Source organism: Acanthopagrus latus, chromosome 8 (genome assembly GCF_904848185.1).
Source record: "Acanthopagrus latus isolate v.2019 chromosome 8, fAcaLat1.1, whole genome shotgun sequence".
Lineage (NCBI taxonomy): Eukaryota > Metazoa > Chordata > Actinopteri > Spariformes > Sparidae > Acanthopagrus > Acanthopagrus latus.
In genome coordinates, this window is record NC_051046.1 from 14,827,454 (window position 1) to 14,850,647 (window position 23,194).

The window sequence follows — 23,194 nt, forward strand, 5'->3', positions numbered from 1 at the left end:
CTGACAAAAGATGACCAGCATCAGAAAAGGAATAATATTCTCATCTTTTAAAAAAATGCAGTACTATTGTCGTATTGTTGACGGTAGTCATCATTTTCAGACTTTGTCAAAAGCTACATGTGATGGTCAGGATTAATAGAGGCCACCGGCTGTACATGGGGCACGGCAGATCATTCGTCAGTCTGTCTAAATCAGGGCTCATCCTTTTACACACCTACTGAGCTCACTGCTATTCTGCACTCTCACAAAGGATCCGTCTGCTTTTCGCCTCATTTCATTCCCTTACAGCGGGATTAGAGCCTTATAGCTCAAAGGTGTTGTACACGCGCACTAACACACACATGCACATGCACACACACACACACACACACACACACACACACACAGATGAGAAATGTATTTTGGAGTCAGATACAGTTTCCTGACCATGACGCCTTCAAGCAATAGTTTGACATTTTGGGAAATACTTACTTTCTTGCAGGGAGTTCGATGAGACAGTTGATAACACTCTCATTTCTGTCTGTTAAATTTGAAGCTACAGCTGATTGACAGCTGGAAACAGCGGGAGCCGTCGAACCTGTTTTAAAGTACTGTACCAAAAGCTTACCAGCCCCCGAACGCTGACGAATTAACATGTTTGCTTTTAGCAGTGCGTGAAAAAGTTTGAGCTATTCCTTTAACATTAAGCCCAGCATTACCTCTGTTTCCTTACTCTGAGCTTAATTCAAATACTAGACCCCGATCATAATCCTACTGGAAATCCTAGCACTAAAGATAAGCTCTGTCCTAGAAATAATTCAGTATTAACTTGTCAAAGTTTAAAGCAGTATTTTTGTTCCCCTCCGCCACTGACATCCTACCCTTCCTCTCATATTGTTGTGAGTATTTGGTCCCTACAAAGGAAAACACACAGAACCTCACTGTGTTCAATCTCTGCTTGAGCCGACTCTGTCGAAGGAGGGTTTCAGTGAGCCGAGGTGTCCCTCGATGAAGACCTGGTTTTTCCCAGGGAGCCCAGGGAACTTTGGCTCGCAGATAAGCTGGCCTCAGAGATACGAGAACATCTAAAATTAGTGTTGCTAGAATGCTTCAGGGTGGGACAGCTCGAGATTTCGCACTGCACACTAGTAGTCACTTTGTTCAAGTCCCACTGCTGTTCTGCGAGTGCAGCGGTTGCATCTGTGAGAGAGACATAGAACAGAAATACAGCATGCATACAGCAATTCTAGCATACATATCTGTGAAACCACAGGTATGTTGAAACTTAAAATTTCATAATGTTTCTATTTTTGTGTTGTGGCAATACTGTGCTTCTGGTCTCATAAGATTAGTACACAAAAAAACCTCTTGGCTAGGGTTAAGAGAATCATGTTTGTGATCTATCATCGTGTCGTAAATTGACCCAGCGTCCCGTCCCGTGGGTTCACGCAATTTTGGAGTGTCCCCTTTAACAGCGGACCCAATCTTGTCATACAACGGTGCCTGACTGCCACAACACCACCACCCCCTCCACCTCCTGACATGAAAATCTGCTCATGTACATGTTGGAGAATCCAAAATAGAGAAACGGAGGATGCTATGGTAGCTTATGAACCGGTACCACATCAATCAACATGATAGACATTTTTTGCAGACTGTTACAAGATTAGAAGTCATTTAGTACAAATGTGTCATTTGAATAAACAGCATGGATGTATTGTGTCATTAGTGGATAGTAAGATAACAGCTAAGCTAACTGAGCATTAGCATTTGGCGCAGAGAGCTTTATTTCCTCCCTTCCTCCGTTTGTTTTTAACTAAATGATGAAAAAAATGAATGAATGAAATACTTGGGGCAAAGTAAAACAGATAAGAAATATTAAGGAGATGCTCTGGCAGTTATTGTGACTGATCATCACCCGCCAGTCCGAGCTAGCTCAGCTGCAAATTCGCCGACTAGTCCTGCCAGTCGTCCCTACATCACCAACTCTTTAACCGAGCAAACGTCACTTTGTGCTGTGACCACCGTTGTTGACAGATGTAATGGTGCCTTGTCATGCCGCTGAATAGGAGACTATTTCCATGCAATATACCTTTTTCACAGCAGACATTTAAGTAGGAAAAGCACAGGTGGAACTAATAACGACGGTTTTGTTCTATTCAAGTGTCCCAGTAAGCCACGACAGTGTGACAGTGAAACAGCTTGCACAAAACCTCCGAAACTGAAGCTACTAAACGGCATCCGGCCATTATAAATTTTGTTACGCACACTTGTGCATTTCCAACTGTGAAATGTTGAGATGTCCTAAATGAACAGCCCATCTTTGGTGGCTAATAGAATTACAATTGAAATAGAATTGAAATTTGCTGGAACTTGAAACACATCCAGTGCAAAATGGGAAGATTTGAGAGTTTAATAGACAGCACCATTGCCAGATGATGTTACGCTGATATACATCTTCCTGGCCTTCCAATCGCAACTACCTCAGTTCTCAATACCTTTTGAATAGAAAGGCGCAAAGGTTGTTTCCCATCTCCAAAACTAAAACTACCTGCAGCCAAGAGGAAATGGGTGCAACGGCGAGTAATCGGCTGTCCACTTTCACCTTATCTTGAGATATAGACGAACAGTCTCCGCCGCTTATTTAATCATGATATCTGTGTGTATATTTATGCATGTGGGTCTGTGTGTGTGTGTGTGTGTGTGTGTGTGTGTGTGTGTGTGTGTGTGTGTGTGTGTGTGTGTGTGTGTGTGCAGTGCAGATGTGTTTGATTTATGTTTGGTGCACCGAGTCAAATCTGACGCCAGATCATTGTTTGCGGCGACTATCTCATACACGACTTCAAAGATCCTGCATCCACAAATCTAATCTGGATCAAACGGCACTACGGTGGAAACCTCAAGTCTTTACGCATTCATTGAGAGTCGCAGCTGTGCCAAGCAGTCCCATGATTTGATAACAGATAAGAACGCGAGACCTGCGCAAATGTGCTGGAGAAAGTAGATGGTTCGGAAACCAGAACCATTTGACCCTTTTTATTGAAAAGAACTCTCCAGATTTCAATAATCCAAAACAGGCGGCGCGAATCGAAAGTTCAGAAATGAAAACATTTTATGATGATAAATCCATCCCTCACATCCAAGAGCACACGTTGTTCTACAGCAGGCTTGAACTATGACCTCCGGCAGGTTCATGGCATCACGGTCTCATGAGAAAAGGTTGAGTACCCCCTTCTTCCCCGCCACCTCTACCCACTCCAACCAGAAGAGAAGAAAAAAAAAAGAGGCCTGTTTCAAATCCAGAACTGTGTAAATCCTGTGGCATGAGTCCATGAAGTGGTCCTGGGGGTGAGGATAGTGTTTGGGGGATTAGCCCCAGTCCAGGTGGTCTTCATTTAGCCACCCCCCCAACCCCCCCATCAGGGGGCAGTGGGCTGCTGTAAGAGCTCAGCACGTGGTCATCACAGCTTCCACCCGGTTCTGATCTCTTGTCCATCCACCTCTCTGTCCGCTCTGTTTTTTTTTGTTTTTTTTTGTTCTCAGCGGTGTGCACCTGAGCGCTTGCAGCTCATAAAACACTGTTGAATCTCTATTAAACATGACCGGGTCCGTTGTGCACTGCATATCTCATCAGGTTGCCCGTGTTTTGCAGCCGCGGTACCAGATAATTACTAATCCAAAATTGTTGCAGAGGAAAGCAAAAGCGGAGGCATAGATTGTTCAGTTACTTGGCGTGTAAACAAGCGTGACAAGAGTATCCCGTGGAAGACAGAGAGAGAGAGGAGAAGTCAAGGATGGGAAAGAGGAACATGGCAACAATCGCGATGACGGCAACGATAATGATCCACCAAAAAAAAAAAAGAAACATATCCACGTACGTCCTCCTATACATCTTCCCCCTCGCTCCTTAGATAGGTGTTCCAGGTATTGTCCCTCTGCTAGCTAGAGTTTGAAGTTGTGTAAACAGGTCTAAATGGCAGGGAAGCTGCTGAAGATCTGAGAGACGCTCTGATCAAAGGCGCCTTTACATGCAGCCGGTGTCAGTGCTCTGCATGTGTGTGTGTGTGAGAGTGTGTGTGCGTCCCACGATGAGATGACAGACATAGATCCGTCTGGTGTGGTTCTTTTTAGAGGCCCGGTTGCATTTTTGACAGCCTCTGTTTGCACAACACAAGCCTTGGGAAAGCGCACCCACCTGCACCAGAGCTTTGCAGAGCGCCTCACATGGACCCTTTCCTGCTGGACCGAGGCCACCACACGTGCTCAGTGAGCGTAAGGAGAGAAAAAAAAAAAAAGCAGATCTAATGCTGACGTTTTAAAGAACATCTGGAAGGAAATCAATGGGGGACACTGAATGGACAAATTACTCTGCTTTATCTCACTCGGCAAGTGGCATGTGAGTGATGGACAAATTCCCAGGTAAAAATCTTTGTGAGTTAAAGACACCTTTATCCTCGACACCTCTTGAGCAAACAAAGAAGAGAAAGAGGAAGGGTGAGGGAGAGGGAAAAGCCGAGGGGGTTGAGTTCACGACGGCTTCCCTGCTCAGCAAGAACTAGCCTTTGAAAATCCCTTTAACAAAAAGAAACGGAGCAGAGTAAATGTCTGTCCAGGAAGTCCAAACTCTGAAGCGTTTTTTCGCCGATTATTGTTCGAGGTGACATTGCATGAGAGCTCCTTTGGCTGGGCTGCTTCCATGCAGTCCAATCCGGAGTTAAAGGGACCACCCATTAGCCTTGCCTGAAGAAAATGCCCATTCAGTCTCGGCGCCTATTCACAGACCTGCCTGTCTCTCGGGGCTCGCTCCTGGCCGAAGAGAGGGAGGGGGTGGATGGCAGGGTTCCTAAAAGCGGGGATCTGGAGAATGACGTCTGGTTGCCGTGGACCGCTGAACGGCCCAGAGTCAAGGGGGTCTCCTGCTGCTGGAGAGCAGGGCTTTGATTCGCCACTCAGCTCCACAGCCGTGTCCCAGAACAATCGACAGCTAAAACCCCGGGGGCCAGGCTTGGTGAGAGGAGAGGTTAGCGGTAGGGTGGGCGCATGTTGTGCATGGTGGTGACAGTGACATTGACAATGATGGGGGGACAATGTGGCGGCAAGCAGCTGTGTGGGAGGTGACAGTGGGGTGAGGAGAGAGGTTGAGTATGGAGGGACTCTGCTAACAGACTTCTTGGACTGAAGCGTCGGAGTGAAAGGGGCAGGCTTCGGTTGTTGGCCAGCTTTCATTTGTGCAGTAAACAGCTAGGTAGCTATTGAAAGTGGGTTTAGCTCCTTTTTGTGCGTGTAGGGATCACAAACACAGGCACAAATGTGCGGTTCTTTGCTTTCTCTGCGTTGATATTAGTCAATTAGAGGAGAGTCATTATGTTTGACTCTCTCGTTGTCTGTCATATTAGTGCTGCGGCGTTGAAGGGCAGCCTTGACAGAGCCCTCATGGCTCCAGCAGATGGAAAATCGGGGCCCACCTGAGTTCAGCCTCACGTCTGCTTCACATTACAGTTTCCAACATCTGACAGTGTGGCTCACATTAAGGGAAGCTGCGCAGCACTGCACTGAGATTGGAAGTTGATTCAGATTTGATAGATGTGCGTTGAAGGGAATGACCCAGTTACGTGGCAATTCATCAGTTGCAACAAGCTCACAAACAGAACCCCCACGACTGTTTTACTGCATTTTATTGGGTGTCCCCAAAAACTTCATTTCCTTTGACAGTTTTTAAAGCTGTGTGAGGTTTCCTTCCCTTCAACACCTGACTTGTTGCCCATTTACCCAGTGTGTTTGTGTTACAGCCCATGCAGCGATCAATATTGCACCAGGAACAGGTCCGTAAGTGGGGAAGCAATTGCCAACATAAAAAAAAGTAAAAGTGTGGGTTTATTCTGACTTCCACCGACTGTCCTGTTGCAGGAATTCTTGGAGGCAGATGGTACACAGAGCTTAGAATCACTCTGCAGGTAGAGCTACTTAATTGTTTGGTACTTTGCACATTTACTTTATGGCGCACTATAAACATGCAGTTTAAATTCATGTTTCCATTCACTGTTACTGAGCTAGTATTGATCAGCTGTGAAACCCCTGCAGACTGTGTTAACGTGTTACCATGAAATTTCACCCATTAAGTCAGGGACCTACTGTAGTTGCACACACATGCATGCAGTCTGTCCAGTACACATAGACAGTACAGTCATATGAACATGAACATACACACAGCGCAGAGACTTGAGCGCAGTGTGTGTGAATTCAGTTCTGTGCAGCGTCTTCAATGCTACATGCCACCTCAGCAGAAAGACCTTGTTTTAAATTAGACAGCCTCATCCCAGAAGAGACTCCCAACACTGAACTCCTCCCTTCTCCTTGAGCTTGATGGGGCCCAGAGAAGGAGCCCCCAGAATGCTGATAACTCCCCCCTGCCATTCACGGGCACTCTGGTTCATATTTTTGTGGAGGTCCATTGACTTTCTCCTTTTCAGTCTCCCTTTAATCCCTAGGTCTGTGTCCTCAGTGGCTCTCTACAGAGGGGCTATTATTCAGGGCCTTATTACTGCGCCCCTCGCGGCTTATCTCCTTCCTGGTGACAGTCTTTTCAAGCCTCTCCCTAATGACCTGGGGAAGCTCACATGCTCAACTTCCCAGGGCTGCGGGGCCCCGCTGATGTCAGAGGGGGTGGCCCCCACGCAGGGGCTCCTGGGTCCTGCCAAAGAAAAAGAGAGAGGCACGGAAAGGTCCTGCCACAGCCACTGACGCATCTTACATTGACACTCCACACATCCGCTGCTCCTTCTTCCACTCGCGCAGGTGACAAAGCAGCGTGCAGGGGGAGTCTAGACCCTACAAGGGACGGGCTCGGAAGACCTCGAATCATTCTGATTTAAATGAGCTCATCAGTGGTAGTGGTGTCAGAATCTGTTTGGACCTGGTATATGTGGTACCTTTGTTGGGATTTTTTTTTTTTTTTTTTGTCACAAGGACAGAATGAAATCAGAGCTTGTGGTGCTGCGTCAGGTGCTGTCACATGACTTTTCCAGCAAACTTCAAGTGAGGTGAAAAATGATGGCGCTGCTCTCATTTGTTAAATGATCCAAACCTCATGTTTATATTCAAAAGTGGTCTGCTGGCACACGTTGTGATACATTCTGTATCTTTAAGCCTTGATTAAAAGTCTGCTACAGCCAGCCATTCGTCTCTGTCAAGACAAGTGAGGGGATTGAATTGCATTTTTTTTATGAGTGAAAGCTTTTCATTCTACTTACATGGAATTTCTTGTCCCAGTAAATCAAAAGAATGGATCCCCAGATAGGATCTCTGTTTCTATTCAATCATACTAGATTGCCTCAGACTCCCTTACAGCATGTCCAAAACACTGCATTACAATGTACAACAAATATCATGCATTGAGGCTATTGAAGCGCGGAAAACTCCAGCTGTTTTCAGCCCAGCTTGGTCATTCACATGCAGTTTGAGATCGCATGGATGCTATAGGGATCAGTGAGGAGGAATGAACTCTCTTTTAGGTGATTGTCAGTGTCCTACTGCTGCACCCTCTAATTATCATCCCCATCTCACTGCTTAACCCTGTGGTGTCTTTGGAGAGGTTGGAAAGGGACATGGCTGTCCATTATACTTTCATCTTAGATTGGAACCCCAGGATACAATGAGCTGGCTACGATTCGGTCATCGGAGCAGGCCTGCTGCTGTCTGCTGTATACAGAGATCCTGGGAAATGCGACACAGGTGTCTTGCTGCTCTCTCACATGGCAGGCAGGCCCGTCGCCCCGAGGCCGAGGGGAAACGATGGTCCTTAGTGTTTATGTCTCTGAATCATAAACTACTTAAGACTTTGAGAAAACACGTTGAACTGGTTCAATTAAGAAAGTAATGGCTTTAGTGAGGCTATTTACAGCACAAAAAAGCTGTAGACATGCTGGGCAAGCCCCAGAGGAGGTAACATAGTCTTCTGCTGCTTATTTTCTTCCTCCCTACATCCCCATCTGGTCAACTTTTAGCAAAATTACATTACAAGACTATTCAGTCAGCTCTGTGAGTTTAGGAGAAGTATGAATTTGGGTCCAACAGAGCAAAAAAATATGGTCGGAACAAATCTGTCTTTATTCAAAAGAATAAACAACAGTAAAACGTTCATGATCCAAACGATCCATCGTAAATATCCCTCAGAGTTTACAGTCTAACTTCCTGTTAAAACTTTGATCCCAAAGTCAACAGAATTGATGTGTGTTTGTTCACAGGCTGTTCGCATTCAGGGATTATTACCAATTATTTGGAGCAGGAACTTTCAGTGTCCCCTTAAGATGAAGTGGTGTCCGTTATCTGGCGAGGGTGTCGCTCTGTTTACAACTCGCCTTATTTGACTGCTTGTGTGTCACTTTGCTTAAAGATTTACAGCAGTTACTTTGGCAAGCATATTTTCATAAAACATGCAGAAGTCTATTTATGAAACTATCAAAAAGGTTTGGTACTTTGGTAAGTAAAATCCTTATATTTACACGTGCTGTGCATTCACACTCAGCACACAAACACTTGACCTTGCCGATGGAGCTCTGGTTTCATGCATTCACACCACTTGGCCAATCAGTTGAAGTCCCAGCTCAGATTACTGGTCTCATATAAGTGGCCACTGTGAAGTTAGCTAGCACGGTGGCTAAGGCAATAGAGAAGAGCTGACACGGGCACCCCAAAATTTGCTTATTTATCAAATCTCATATTGCAGGACTGAACAAAATCACCCATCACAGATTTGCGGGCATGCCTGAAGTAACTAATACTTTATTAGATCACAAAGTTGCCACCCTCCCAGAAAAGTACCCGCAAACACCTTCCCCTCTCCCACTAATACGTTTCCTTTCACCAGAACTAATGGAATCTGCAAAGCCTTTTGGAGCGGAGCCACTGATGCCCTTTAACCCTCCACTTTGTGTTTGGGCTTTTAGCCTTTTAATTACCCCAAAACACATATTTCCCACTGCATCCACCAACAAGGTGAGTGACGAGACAGAGGAATGTGAAGGTAAGAGCAGACGCTCTGAGGACTGTTCCGTGAAGGAAGTTGAAACCTAACAGCAGCTTAAACCAACTGCACACCCAGAACTTCAACAAAGCATCTGTGCGTCGGTGAAAAGAGAAGGATTATGCGCAGACTGTTAAACAGGCAATCAAATTGGTTGGAAATCCATTTGCTGGTGGAGCCATTGTGGTCTTGTGCCAAAAAGTGCCTTCCCTTGTGAGCGCATGAGTCCCATTTGTAAATGCTCCGTGCATCAGACGCCCCATTAAGGAGACATACGAGAAAGTGCGAAGTCTGTGACAAAGACGTTTATACACTACCGTCATTTGCTGATGCAGTTTGGTTCTTCCACTTTACTCTTTGTCTTTAGTAAGAAAACATCCACCCATATTCTTTTTTTTTCTAATCTGTTTGTGTAAACAGAATAAATATTGGTTCAAATTACAGTTAGATGAGGTAATGTGTTGTCTTAATCCCGACAAGTCAGCGCCACATCCTGAGATCAGACACGCGGCCGCGTCGTCGCCTGGGACGGACTTAACTCCAGCGGTTGTGGATCCTGACAACTCGGCTGAGCTAAAAAGAAGACCCGAGGACCGTGTTCCTGGAAGGTAACGACTGCCATCAAAAGAACAGGGGAAAGGGGGGGGCTGTGATAATAATGGAAAAGTGTTTTGACATCCAGGTTTAAGTAATTATTGGATTAAGATAAGAGGGGAATTCCATCCGATGTGAGGTAAAACAAACAAAACAGGAGATTGCAAATTATTCCACCAACAGCAGAGGTCTCGCCGTGGCCTCGGGGCAGGTGTAGCACACACTCACATTACATCATGGATGTAATGACACATGGAACAATGGAAAAATGCGTGTTGGTACACTACTGAGGAGCCCTGTAGCCTCCCTGAAGGGTCAGTGTCAGGGCAGAAGGATTCCATACTATACAGGAGAAAAGTTTATGAATGTATTGCAAGTGAATATGCGGCAAACTTGTAAAAAAAAAAAAAAAAAAAAATGCTTGATTCCTGACACCGAGCTAACTGTGACTCAACTTGTTCCACATCCTCTGTGTCTGTGTGTTCTCTAATTAAAAATGGTACAGCAAAATGTAACATGTAATCAAAGCCAAGGAGGCACAGGTCTTCTTTTTTTTTTTCTTTTTTCTCCCAGATGCAGGTGGAAACAAATACTAATCCTGTTCAAGCAAACTGGGTTAGAACATGCAGATGCACAGGCAGACAGAACTCAGACAAAACAAACGTTGCAATTGTATCGCTGTCCTACTTTTTGATATAAGATTGTCCGCATCGTGTTTTACTTTCAGTTGAACCTCCTTTATGCAACTTTTTTCCATCTCAGACTAGCTTTCCTGGGGGGCATTACCTCCATTTGTTACACTTCTGCATCGCACTGGGGGTGGTGGATGTTTGCAAAGCGTGTCTGACTTTCACGGTGAAGGCCAGATTCTGTGTCACCATATCCACCATACCCACATCGCTCCCCCTGACCTGATGCAACAGAAGGTTTGTGACACAGAACCGCCTGGAATCTTATCCATTGAGAAACAGCGTTCAGTGGTGTTCTCTATTGGAGATGAATGTAGATGAACAAGTATTTTATATGTGTAGTTTATGGGGGATTCTCAAACAACTCAAGCAGCCACTCCTTCTGCTTCTGTCTTTTTTCTTTCCAGCGTCATATTCTTTCCTTTTTTGCTCGTCCAAACTTTTTTTCAGCCTTTTCTGTCTTCTGTCTTTCTTCTCCGCCTGCAATAAATCAGCATGTTTCACCAGTCTGGTGAGGAGGGAGACGAAGTGCACACCCTGCCCTCTGACCCGGCGCTTACCACCTGAAAGGACATTAGAGGTAATGATACCTCTTCAGACATCACAAGAAATCACTGCCCTGTTACCCACAGACATTGTTCCTCACATACCAAGCAGCCCACGAACTCATCCCCCGCCATAAAACAAATCAAACTGCAGCAACACGACTCAGCAGACGTGCTAACGCCCTTTTTCCATAACACTTAAAGTATATGACCCATAGAAGCCGTGGTGAGTATCTTTCTCTTCTGGCATCTGTCTGACACACCTCAATTTGTCTTCCTTATCCCTTGAGGACCTGTGTTGTGGTCATGTGTTTATGGAGAGAATATAGCTTTACAACTGCCAGTCAGCATTCCCAGTTTTAGTTTTAGTCAGTCACTGTCACAATGCTGACATGGCTGCACAACAGTGTTATGTTATTCTCCTAACTTGCCTTTAGTTTCTTTCACAGAGCCTTTCCAAAACTAAAATCACGAAGCAAAACACATAAGGAATGGTTTAAACATTGGGTTTGTCACAGAGGTGATCTCAATAAAGGTAGAGGCAAGGCAAGTTTATCTACGTAGTACCATTCCGACACAAGGTAATACAATTAGCTCTACAGAGAAATCAGGAAAATATTTTTGGACAAATCCATTTATCTTTACATTTAGAACCAGAAGGTTGCAAGCTGTGATCCCATCCTCCAAGTTTAGTGGAAATTGGTTTGGCGGTAATCTGGCTGATGAACCAACCAACCGACAAATAAACAGACAGTGGTGTCAACACAACCACCATGGCAGAGCTGGTAACTAAGCGGGATAACACTCAGCGAATGGTTGTGAAACAGAGTTATCTGGAGCCCGATCTGACCCACCACACACCCCCTTTCTCCTCCTCTAGCTGTAGGGACGCAGAGGGAAGTAGGTGATCGGCTCACTACAGAGAGCAAACAGTGTTATTCAGCCTAGTTCAGACATGGCGACGTGCGTCTCCTGATAGCATCTGTAGTCTATCAGTGACAGACAGGGTGTGGCATGGCAGATTCAAGGGTTTGGGAAGTGTGTGTGTGTACATCAGTGTTGGATGTTGGGGAGCCTGCTGGACAAATACTTCAGGTGATCTGTCAGGAATGGAATGGAGATGACCGGCCATAACCTGAGTTCACCTATGCTTTGGAGTTTTTTTGTGAATGGGGCCAGTGTCCCTCTCGGAGGGGATGTGTTGAAACAACTTCTGCAACTGACTGCAACAACTGCTTTAAAGAATTTTCAGTGTACAACTTTTGCATTTGAGGACACACTTATACGTCTTGCACCCTAACCCTGACCTTTTACGTCTTGTTGTCATTGAACATGTTGTTATTAGTGAGAGTCGAGTGACCCCATGGCGCAAACAAAAGAGAATATAAATATTCAAATAGTCAATCAAGTCGCCCATCCCAATGCATCAGTGTTTGACAAGCTGGAACTGAGACTGTAAAAAGAAACTATATGGAGCACATAGCTTCAGCTCAAATCCAAGATTGTGAGGAAACATGGCAGAATAAAGCACCAAAAAGTAACCCTCTGGTGAAAGGTACGTGATTGTTGAGACTCATCCCCAGGTCGTCAAATCTTTGGTTTGGTGTCCAACGATCCGTGGAGACAATTTACTGTCTTTATCCAGTAAATTAGATTCTGATGCTTTAAACTGAAAAAAAAAACAAAAAAACGTGTAAATAATAATAATAATGATAACAAAAGAGGTGACTACAGGCTAGCAGCAAGAAGGACATCATGTTATTAGTTATATCACACATGAATATTGCAGTAGTGTACTTCCCTGAATGAAAGAATAAAAGCAATATCTTGCCCAGACTACTGACAAATACTTTACAACATGAACCAAAAAAAGATGCATTAACTCTAATCTCAGTTGTCAACACCCACAAAATCTGTGGACTCTGTGCAGGACTACCCAGCGATAGTTGCAGCAATAATCCCGGCCTGTAATCTGTAGGACTCCATTTCCCAACAGTGCCCTGGTCTGTGCTCGCGGCTCCCTCCGTGGACTCGGCCTGACACTCGTCTTCAGCGAGCGCTTCTGCCTCTGCGTTTGATCTACTCTTCAATTACACCATGTAGCAATCATCTCCGCATCCCAAAGATGGTGATTGAAGTTAAAAGGATTCACACCGATAATTTACCGACACACTCGGCTGTGTAACGGCTGCCGCTTTTTTCAGAAAGCGGAGTTTTAAGGAGAGTCTACGACTTTGTTGTTTTTGATCCTTTAATTGGAGATGCTTATTTTTTCCGGTTGATTTCCCTGCCCTACAGTAGTAACCGTACGATCCTACACGCTGTCGCACACAGAGCTACAGACGGCGCTGCTGTGTGTTCTGGCTGGTGATGACACCCTCAGTTTTACATGACAGCTAAGTACTCGGAAATGGGGCCCCCCCCCCCATTCTGAACTTCCACAAACCTTTCTTTATGTGACAGGATTTTCCAGAGGTGCAAAGGTGAAGCGTGAGTGACTTGAAATCTATTGAAAAACTTGTACCACTTCTTGAGGGGAACACGAAAGGGTTTAACACAGCACAGACACACAAAACACAACACGTGACTTAACACCGAGCAGGATTAACACCTGACGCATCCGGTTAAACTGAATCGTCTTTACTGGAACTGAAAATACAGGTGATAGTTAACATCACCCTCAGCATTACCAGCTCAGGTGTCGACGTCCATATTTCAAGAAGGAATGTGACCAAATAAGTGGCTGAGGCTTTGAGAAATCTGGCCTTCTTTTGACACGGTAAGTTTATCCTTATCACATAATTCATCACAGCCTGTTCAGTTATTTAATGCCCCTCCGAACCCTGCATCGGCTACTGGTAGCTGCTCAGTTCCAAGAAACTTCCCGATTGCTTCTCTGCAGCGCTGGAAATGGCTCAAGCCCATCCAACCCATACACACCCCCACCCGGTGGTGCTCTCTAGATACAAGGAGGGCCCGGGGACAGCAGCAACCCTACACATTTTAAGCTCTCCTTTTCAGACTGCAACCATATAAAGTAAAAAGGAACTGTGTATTTTAGATGGGAATCCATAAATGTGACAAGTAAACAGTATATGATAAATGCGGTAAATGGCACTTGAATTTATGATGCGGCTACGTGTGATGATGACAGCTCATACTTTTATGTAAAAAAAAAAAAAAAAAGAATAGTTTGATAAACCAGTGACTCCTAAAACAACATATATCATTTGTTTATCATTGGAATGGTTTGGCTGCTGCATCGTTTATCGTTGTTCCAAAAATGACAGTTACGTACATACTTTACATTCCAAGCGTGACATCACTTTACTACATTAGTAAGTTGAATTCTGATTATATACTGAAAACAACGAGCAGTCCGGGTAAAAGTCCTGTGCTCAAGACGAACATCTCTCCCGACCCCCTTCTTACCTAAACCTGACTTCCCCCCTTTGCTGCCGTGATAACCACTAGTGCCACTAGAGGTCATAGTAAGCTGCTTTCACCTTCGGCCCACATGGTAATTTTTCTGATGAAGATGGGCTGGATGAAGACTGGAGGATTACTTATGATCACCAGACACCCCTTGTCTGCCAAACAACACAAACAGTTGAGGTCGGAGTGCAAACGGTGGCGACAGGAGCGGACGTGTCCCACTCCACAGGTTGGAAAGAGAGGACGGAGAAGCTGGTCATTTATGTCTTCCTTGACATATAATAGGTACAGTATATTAATATTCATAATAACAGATAGCAGATAATCATGCGATCTGACATCTATCTACTACTGTTGGTTTTCACTCTTCACTTCACTGATGATTACAATGATTCTGCTCAGAACTGGTGGAGACGTGAACTGGTTTGCTTGATAGCACCAAGGTTCAACTAATCCTGTGCAGAACTGCTTAAGGGACCCGAGCAAATCTGGTGGAAATGGGGAAGAAGAGGCTCGACATTTCATTTGGGATGGAGGAAAAGGCTCAGCAAGCCCTTCATGACATTTAAAGAACGCAACTTTGTGGTCTGTGTGTTTTCCTAAGGATTCAGCCCCTGAATTGTGTCACACGTACAACTTGTTTTATCAAAGACAGTAAAGTCAAGAAAAACAGTTTGAAAGTGTATTGTCCTTCACAGTGAGTTTGTTTGTTCAGTCAAGAAACTGAAGAGAGTTTGTTTAATAAGTTTGTTTAGCCACAAAAAAAAATAAAAAAATCAGTAATGATTCATGTCTGATAAAAAGAAATTTCCCTCAGAAGTGCACCTTTAAGGTCACAACTAACAACCAGGTTGTAAAGTACCTTTGCCTGTATATAAATATCTGGAATAAGGAATATAGACGTAGCTAGATGTTTTACTGCTTGTGCTATTTTGATTTTTTTTTTTTTTTTTTTTTTTAAATCAGGAAATCCTCTGCTCATGATGGGGGGCAGCGTCAACACAAGAGCCATTTATTGCCGTACCTCTCACACACATACTGTAACCATCCTGTCCACCATTGTTGTGCGGTTTAATCCATAGATTAAGTCTGCGGTGCTCAATCCTCCATATCATCCACAGCCACCATTTTCTGAGCTGTTCTTATTTATAGTCCACTAAACACTGCCACCGACCGTTTTCACTGCGGATAAAGGATAAATCCCGGGGATTAGGATGATTCAGCATTTAGAGTGTGTGCTGAAAAGGGCTTGCCGGGCGTTAACCTCAAGTGTAATCAATGCACAAGACAAAACGGCCTTGGAGACCGGGAGGGATGAATCACATGATAAACACTTTCTGATAATTAATGGAAACTCAATGTGTGTACCTCTGAGGGGCGATTATGAGATTAATGCTGTGACCACAAAGAGAACACAATCCCGGGTTTCTCTGGAACCGTGACCTGGATACTAATATTTTTTTTCTTTTTGTGTACCTGTTATGTATTTCGGTGGATTAAGCAAGTTATAACAGAGAGCGTAGCTGTAAGGGAGGACACAGGACGGGACTCATTAAGCTGATATTACTGGATGACTTTCACCTGACTCATTAAAATGTCCTACCTGTACTCGTGTTATTTCAGCCATAAAAAGAGCACAAACCTCACCCAGAAAAAGTTACGGTGAATGTCAGCGTATCAACCCTTTCATGTCTCTTCTTCACTCTTTCGTCGGCGCGGCCCTTTACCTTCATCCGTCAACGCGTCGCAGCAGGTTTTCAAGAAAAAAAAAAAAAAGAGGAACAAATAAGGCGCAGCATTGTTTTATAGTTTGAAGAATAAACCACCTGTGGCGGTCTTTTGTCATCTGCGAGCTGAGAATATTCTCAAGGCCTCAAAGTTGACGTCTAGACCCGCTTTGAAGTTCGAGGGGAGCAGCTCATTGTGGGAGATCGGAACAACCCCTCCAATCCGCCTCGGGTTATTTATCTAGCCAAAGACTGGTGTTTTCAAGAGCATTACAGAATGACAATGCGCAGGGGGAAACCATGAAAAGAGAGATCAGAAAACCTTCAACAAATTAGGAATTTGTATCATTTGAAAAAAAAATCTGCTTTTGTGTGCAGAGGCTCCGGCAGATTAGTGTCCCGGCCCACCTGGGGTTGAATCCTTCTTCACATCTTTAAATGTCTCAGAAAAGAAAAAAGAAAAAAAAAAAATCCTCTCCAGGGTTTTTGGCATTCCTTATGGAAAACTTGCGTGGCACAAGTAAGCATGAAAAAAGGAGAGAACAACTCAGATGTCAGTGACTTGACCCCTGACTCCTCACTGGCCCTGGGCAGCCAATCAGAGTCTGCCTTTGTCAAGAAGGAAACCTGTCATTATTCCCCCCAGAATCACAAGTTAAATCAACTAACAAGCCTGTTTGTTTTCTTCCACTCATCTGTGTATTGAGGTTCCTCCTTTGGTGTTAATATCAGGGGGAATGTTTGCAATCGCAACACATGTGCCGCTGGTCTCTTTGTGGCTGTGAAGCTCTGGATTAGCACTGACGAGCGTTGGATTACAGGGTCCCCGCCGGGATGTCAAAGGGCCGCGCTGGCTCCTTTCACCTCCGCCCTCAGTGGAGCAAAGCATCAGTGGCAGGGGCTACCTACCATTAATGATTTGCTTCAGGAAGATCAGAAGGCCTTTTCAGCATTCAGGGTCACTATTGACCCTCAGCAGACCCCCCCATTCCAATGAATTACGCCCCAGTTATATCTTGGAGAGCCCACACAAAAGGATCCCCCATAGAAATCGGGATCAAAACAATGGAGGTTATAGGCTCAACGAGAACCAGCGTGCAGTTTGGAGCGCTGACCACAGGGAAGTGAGGCATTGTGTACATACAATACAAAGTGGCAGCTCTCATTATAAAACAGATACAAGATTTGTAGCAGAAAGAGGAAAATTAATTTAGGATGGACACTGCAAACATTCAAAAATCAAAACATTTGATGATTGCTGAAGTAATTTCTATAAATGGAATATGATATTCCTACATATAAAAAGACAATTCACACTTTAATTGTGTGTACGAAATCATTGTGTGCGCGCTTCATCAGTTCCTCACTGCTTCCCTGGTTGTTCCCTGCCAAATCCAACTGAGCCATGAGCTAAGTTGCTAACAGTGGCTAGCTACAGCCAAGGGCAGCAAGCAAAGTACAAATGACTCCTTTAAGATTTAAAGGTTCATTACACAGTATTTACTGGGATTCAGGGCGATCTATCGGCAGAAAGGGAATACAATTTTCATGGTTTTGTTTCATTGGAGTATAACGGTGAAACTAAGAATCGTTGTGTTTTCATTACCTTACAATTATCCTTTTATATATCCAGAAGAAGCAGGTCATCCTCTGTAGGAGTCCGCCTTGTTGCACTGCCATGTTTCAACAGTTGCCCACAATGGCTCCAAAAAGGGCCCTTCACATTTTTTGTGGCCACTAAAGGGGAGGGTAAGAAAAAGTAAAAGAAAAAAGAGCTGAAATTACCGTTCCGGTTAAACTGCCCTCCATTTTTGCCAGATGCCTCATGACAACTCTGTTCACAGTGTGCTACCCAACGTTTGACTCATAATCATGACGCACATCAATTGATCGATGTGTCCTCATACCCACTAACGGAGGGTTTGGGTCTGTAAAACTTCAGAGTGTAACCGCTTGTTTTTATCAGCGTTTTCCGATTGCATGTTTTATGTCTTCATCAAGGAGAGTTAGTAGGTATGAGCAAATGTGCTCCTAAACTCTGCTTTAGTATCCTTTTTTTCTCATATTAAAATGTAACAAATATCCCTAAAAGATGTGTCCATGTGTCATGCCCAGTTAGATTCAGGTGCTTGCGTGCATGCCTGTGCATTGCATGACTCGTGGCTTTTTGCCAAACATCCCAGAAAACACCCAGCTAACAAGTAGCCTTCAGGCAGCGGAGATGCCAGGGGAGGCCATTCTCTCTCTCTCTCTCTCTCTCTCTTTTTTTTTTTTTTCTCATGCTGGTGCGCTCGGCTGGACAGATAATTTTGGGATTGTGGCCAGAGATTTTTTGAGGGAATATGAGAGGGCAACCTCCTGCAATCAGGCAATGTCGGTGACCACTCGAGTGCAACGCAACAGCAAGCTGCCACTCAGGATGCCGCCCGATCATTCCTTAGAAGCAGACTCCTGATGAGCTGCGAGTGTGTGTGTGTGTGTGTGTGTGTGTGTGTGTGTGTGTGTGTGTGTGTGTTTCATAGACCCAGGGAAAATACTGGACAATCCAACAGCTGCTGCAGATATTCTCCTGGAAGTGCTACAATCCACAGAAAAACAAATGAGGAGGCAATTAGAAACTTAATGTTCATAAGTTAGTACTTAAAAACACCACAGTGACTTCTGGGTTATGAGAGTCACTTTGCTTCACATTAGCTCTACAAATCTTTTTTTTTTATTCTCTTTCTGGTTGATTTGATTTTATGTGACTTCATCCAGTTTTCTGCATGTCTAAGCATGTGTCAGTGTTGACCACTTTGGCTAATTATAGGACGTCGCAAGCCACTACTGCCCTCTATGTGTTACATGGGTAACTGCATCACCACATGTACCCTATTTAAACAAAATCAACATACTAAACCATGCCACAGAATGGCAGTGGGGCTCTTATTGTAAATCCAGCTATAAGTTCCTAAACAAAACTCTGATAAAATGCTGTTCCCTCCCCGGGGGCTTCTCCTTTAAGAACATACATTATACTCAACAGCGCTCCAGTTTGAGAGGAGGCTCCCTGCTGGGAACCTCTCAATGACCATCAGTGGCACACTGCTTAAAGCCTTGTATGGACAGGCAGTGGGTATGCAGACATACATTGAAGCTCCTCTATTGGGCCCCGATGCGGTGCCCATACCCCCCGTTGCTCCTCTCTGTCTCCCCGAGCGGGTCCTCCCATTCATTTGGCTCATTTGAATTCCAACATGGGAGACCTCTGATGAGCCGGGTGAACTGTTACACTACACGACAAGACTGCTAATTAATCACGGCGACTGTACACATCGCCTCTGCGGTGTTGACTCGCGAACATAAATCTGCCAGTTTCCACCCTAATGAGTTGGATGCACCTGTCTGAGGCCGGTAATTACTCACAGCGACGCACACAGGCACACATCAGAGGGTGTTTTTGCTTTGCCTTCTTATTTTTAGGCGAGCCCGAGCTCCAAGTGTTTCAGACTGAAAAAAGGAGTATGCAGAGTGGAGACAATAACAGAAATTTGGTTTATGCAAAGACACTGGCAGCGTCCTTACTCCAGTTTGGGCTTGTATATAATCATTAGAGTGGAGTCAAAGAGCAAAGCATTCTTTTTTTTATTAAACCTTGCTTGCTCACTTTTCCTCTATTCAAATTGATTATACTGTTCTTCGGTACCCTGCTCAGGCCTCCCCCCGAAAATAAATCTCCATTAGACTTATTTAATGAAATAAAATCTGCGATATATACTTGGAATTTATTCAGAAATCCAGAAAGTTGGGGGGTTGCCAGCCAGAGTTTTGGGGCATTTCAAAGATCCTCAGCAACATTAAGAAGGAATGTCTTCTGCAACATTAAAGAAGATTTATTATCATTATTATTCTTTTTATCAGTTTCCAAAACCTGAACTCATCCTCTCAGCAGAGGCGGACTCAGCAAAAAGAGCAGCAGCCCTAGGTGGTTGGGGCAACAGCATGCACTTCACCACATTTTGGGGTGGTGAGCCGTCTATTTCATAGTTTCTTGTCTTGTTAAAAGAAGATTTGTCACTATGTTCGGATTGAGAAACATGCTCAGCTTGTGCAGCAACCAGAATCTTCTTTGGTACTAATAAAAGTCTTGGAGGATTTGGGTCAAACCTTTAAAAACTGTGTCGTGACGTGGGTTTTTGAAAGACTGCCAGCAAAGCGGCTCCGTGACACAAATGTAATGATAATAAATGAGAGGCATGAACGGCCTCCCTGTCTCGCCTACTGTGTCGAGCACCAGCTCTCATCCCATCCGTCTTTGTTTAACACGGAGGGAGTCCTGGACGTCGTATGACTTCCTCTGATCACTTCCTCCACCTGCGGGGTTTCTCCCTGGTGATTTAAACCACTCTGGCACGCCGACCGCCTCTGCCCTTGTTCCCAAACGATGGGGGACCTCTCTTTCTGCTCTCCCTGGAAACCTTCCTCCCTCCTTCCCTTCGTCCCTTCGCTTTCAGTAGTTATTGTGCGCCCGCTCTTCTTTTTCGCTTTCCCGTTCTTCACTTTTCTCCCATAACTCTCAGGCTCTCTTTCCCACATCAGTTCACTCCATCACCCAGCTCACCACAGGAGAGACTGGAGTTTGGCCTTCCCCCCCCTGCCTCTGCGTGTGAACTGTGTGTGCGGTGTTCGGATCCTAGCCTGCCGCTGAAGGTTGGGGGAGGCATGCAGGGGGGACGATTAGACACTTCAAAGTATCTCCTGTGCACAGGTGTGAGGGCTCTACCACACCAGCACATGACACAAACACACGCCGAATTAATCTGAAAGCTGTGGTGGCTTGTACTTAAAGGTGCCTGTCAGAAAAAAAAAAAACGAAGCTCCTTTGAAGGCACCTCAGGGCACCAGGAAATTATCTTTACATTACGAATATTACCACCCGACTGCTCAGCCCCTTTCTGGTTTGGGCACACAGAAGGCAGAGCCAGAAGTGCAGTGACACACAAATGCATTCACGACCACAATTATATAAACCAGTCCACCACAATTATATAAATCAGTCCACCCTCTCAAATGCACCCTCACACACACACACACACAGAAAAAAAACCCAAAAACATTAAGCTCACACATTCATGAAGCCTGCATCAAACAACAGGAATAAAAGGAGGACACGCACTCTTGGCCACAACAATTCTACTAATGGCGCTCATCATACAAAATAAGTTAATTGCAGTTTGTTTACACACACGTGGTGAAGTCTCCTTTTCATGTAAGTCAGACCATGTGCACGCATCGTCGGATATAAAAAGTCCATTAGGGAGAGAGAGAAAAAAGCTTTTTTATGACTCACTAAGGCACCACAAATGTGATTTTATGACAAAGAGTGTCACGCTTTGTGTCATCAGCCTATCTTTAAAAAAAAAAAAAAAAAAAAAAACGTGCCTGCGTGGGACAGCGGACCTGCTCGGCTGAGATCATCCCGAGCGCGTTGTTTGCACGAGGAGAGACCGAAATGATGCTCAGCTGTAAAAATTCATATTAAAAAAAAAAAAAAAAAAAGCGGTTTGTCATCAGCGCGACTCCGACTCGTGACGGGATTGTTTTTCGCGTGTGCTGTGGATGATGTCTGGCGCTCTCGCATTAGTGACGGCCACATGCTCTGGGTCAGCGTTTCCACAAACTTCACACCGCTCGCCATGAAAACAATCACAGATTCCGATGTTATTAAAAAGAAGAAGAAGAAAAAAAAAAATCAGCGGTCTTTGATTACATTTCGAAATGTTGGTCGGTTTCCTCTACATAGTTTCCAGATGACTTTTGGGTAGTTTAAGCCGGTGTTTTTGTATCGGTATGTATGTTGGCCCCTCAGTCCATTAGGACTTAATAAACAAATCGACTTTTATAGGAAGCGTTGGTGATGGTGTTTCATGCGTCTGCTCGGTTTTATTGTTTGATTTCAGTTGTGAGTTTTTAAGGATGATGGTCACACACATTAGCTCACACACACACACACACACGCACCTCACAACTCATCACCCCACCCACCCATCCATCCACCCAGCCAGCCAGACAGCCTGGCCCTCCAGTCCACATGGAACTGATCACAGTTCAACAGACACAGTGTAAATAGCAACTAACACACCATAAACAGATCAAGAATCGCAAGTACACGTACAAAAAAAAAACGGTAAGAACTTTCAAACAAATGTTTTCATTTGTTCGCAGGTTTGCCAGCGGTGTTTGACACAGGTTCGTTTGATGGGGTTCACCGCTTCACGCAGCCTGAAGGTGCGATAGAGGAGGATGAGTCTGAGAGGTTTCTCCCATGTGGTGTGCTTTTCGCGTACTTTGCCAGCATGGCAGACTGGTTCTAGCTGAAGCTGCTGACCCCGCACGGCGAGTCAACACACAGCGTTGTCCAGCTCTTATCTGCGTCTGCTCAGCCGGCAATACCACTCATTAATCCAGCTCAGCTCATTGAAACAGCTCAGGTAGCCGACAGGAAGACAGACAGAGACAGAGACAGAGAGAGAGAGAATGATGATGGAGGAGCAACACATTTAAGAGGCACAAGCCACAGGAAAGGCAGAATCAGTGCTGCACATTTCCTCCTTTTCACCTTACATTTATCTGATAGGTACAGTTGTGAGTTATTCTGAGGACTATGATTTTATGATCATCTTATAATAATAATTATAATCCATCACAGATTAATCTGTAGCAGTCCCATTGTGTCAGACTGCAGGGTGGGGATGACTGACTCCTAATTAAAAGTGGAAGAGCCAATCAAGTTGTGATGACGCCCTTTTGTGAAGGCTTAAGAGAGGTGGGGAATGGCCTCCAGGCTGGACTCACTCTCAGCTTTGTCCCTGACCTGCTGCAGATCCTTGCCGCGATAGATTGCCAGCTAGAAACTCCAGTCTGTTTTGGTCTCTGTGGAGATTTCCTTGCTGCCCCATTTCATTCCCCTTGAGGGAAATTGTGTTTACTCTTCAGCCCAGCTGAAGTGACCACAAAAGTCACCACTCAGCTATGAGCTACCTGCATACGGGCCGCCCTTTTTATTTGTGCAAGTGTTGCTTGCCTTCAGAGTGGCCGGATGCCTGCAGGTTTTCTTTTGTTTGTTCATCTTGACTGTACCCCTTGAAACCCAGGTCCCTGTGCTCCTCCAGTCCCCCCCCCCATTTTATTTTATAGGAGACTTGAGACTTGTAAAAAGTACAT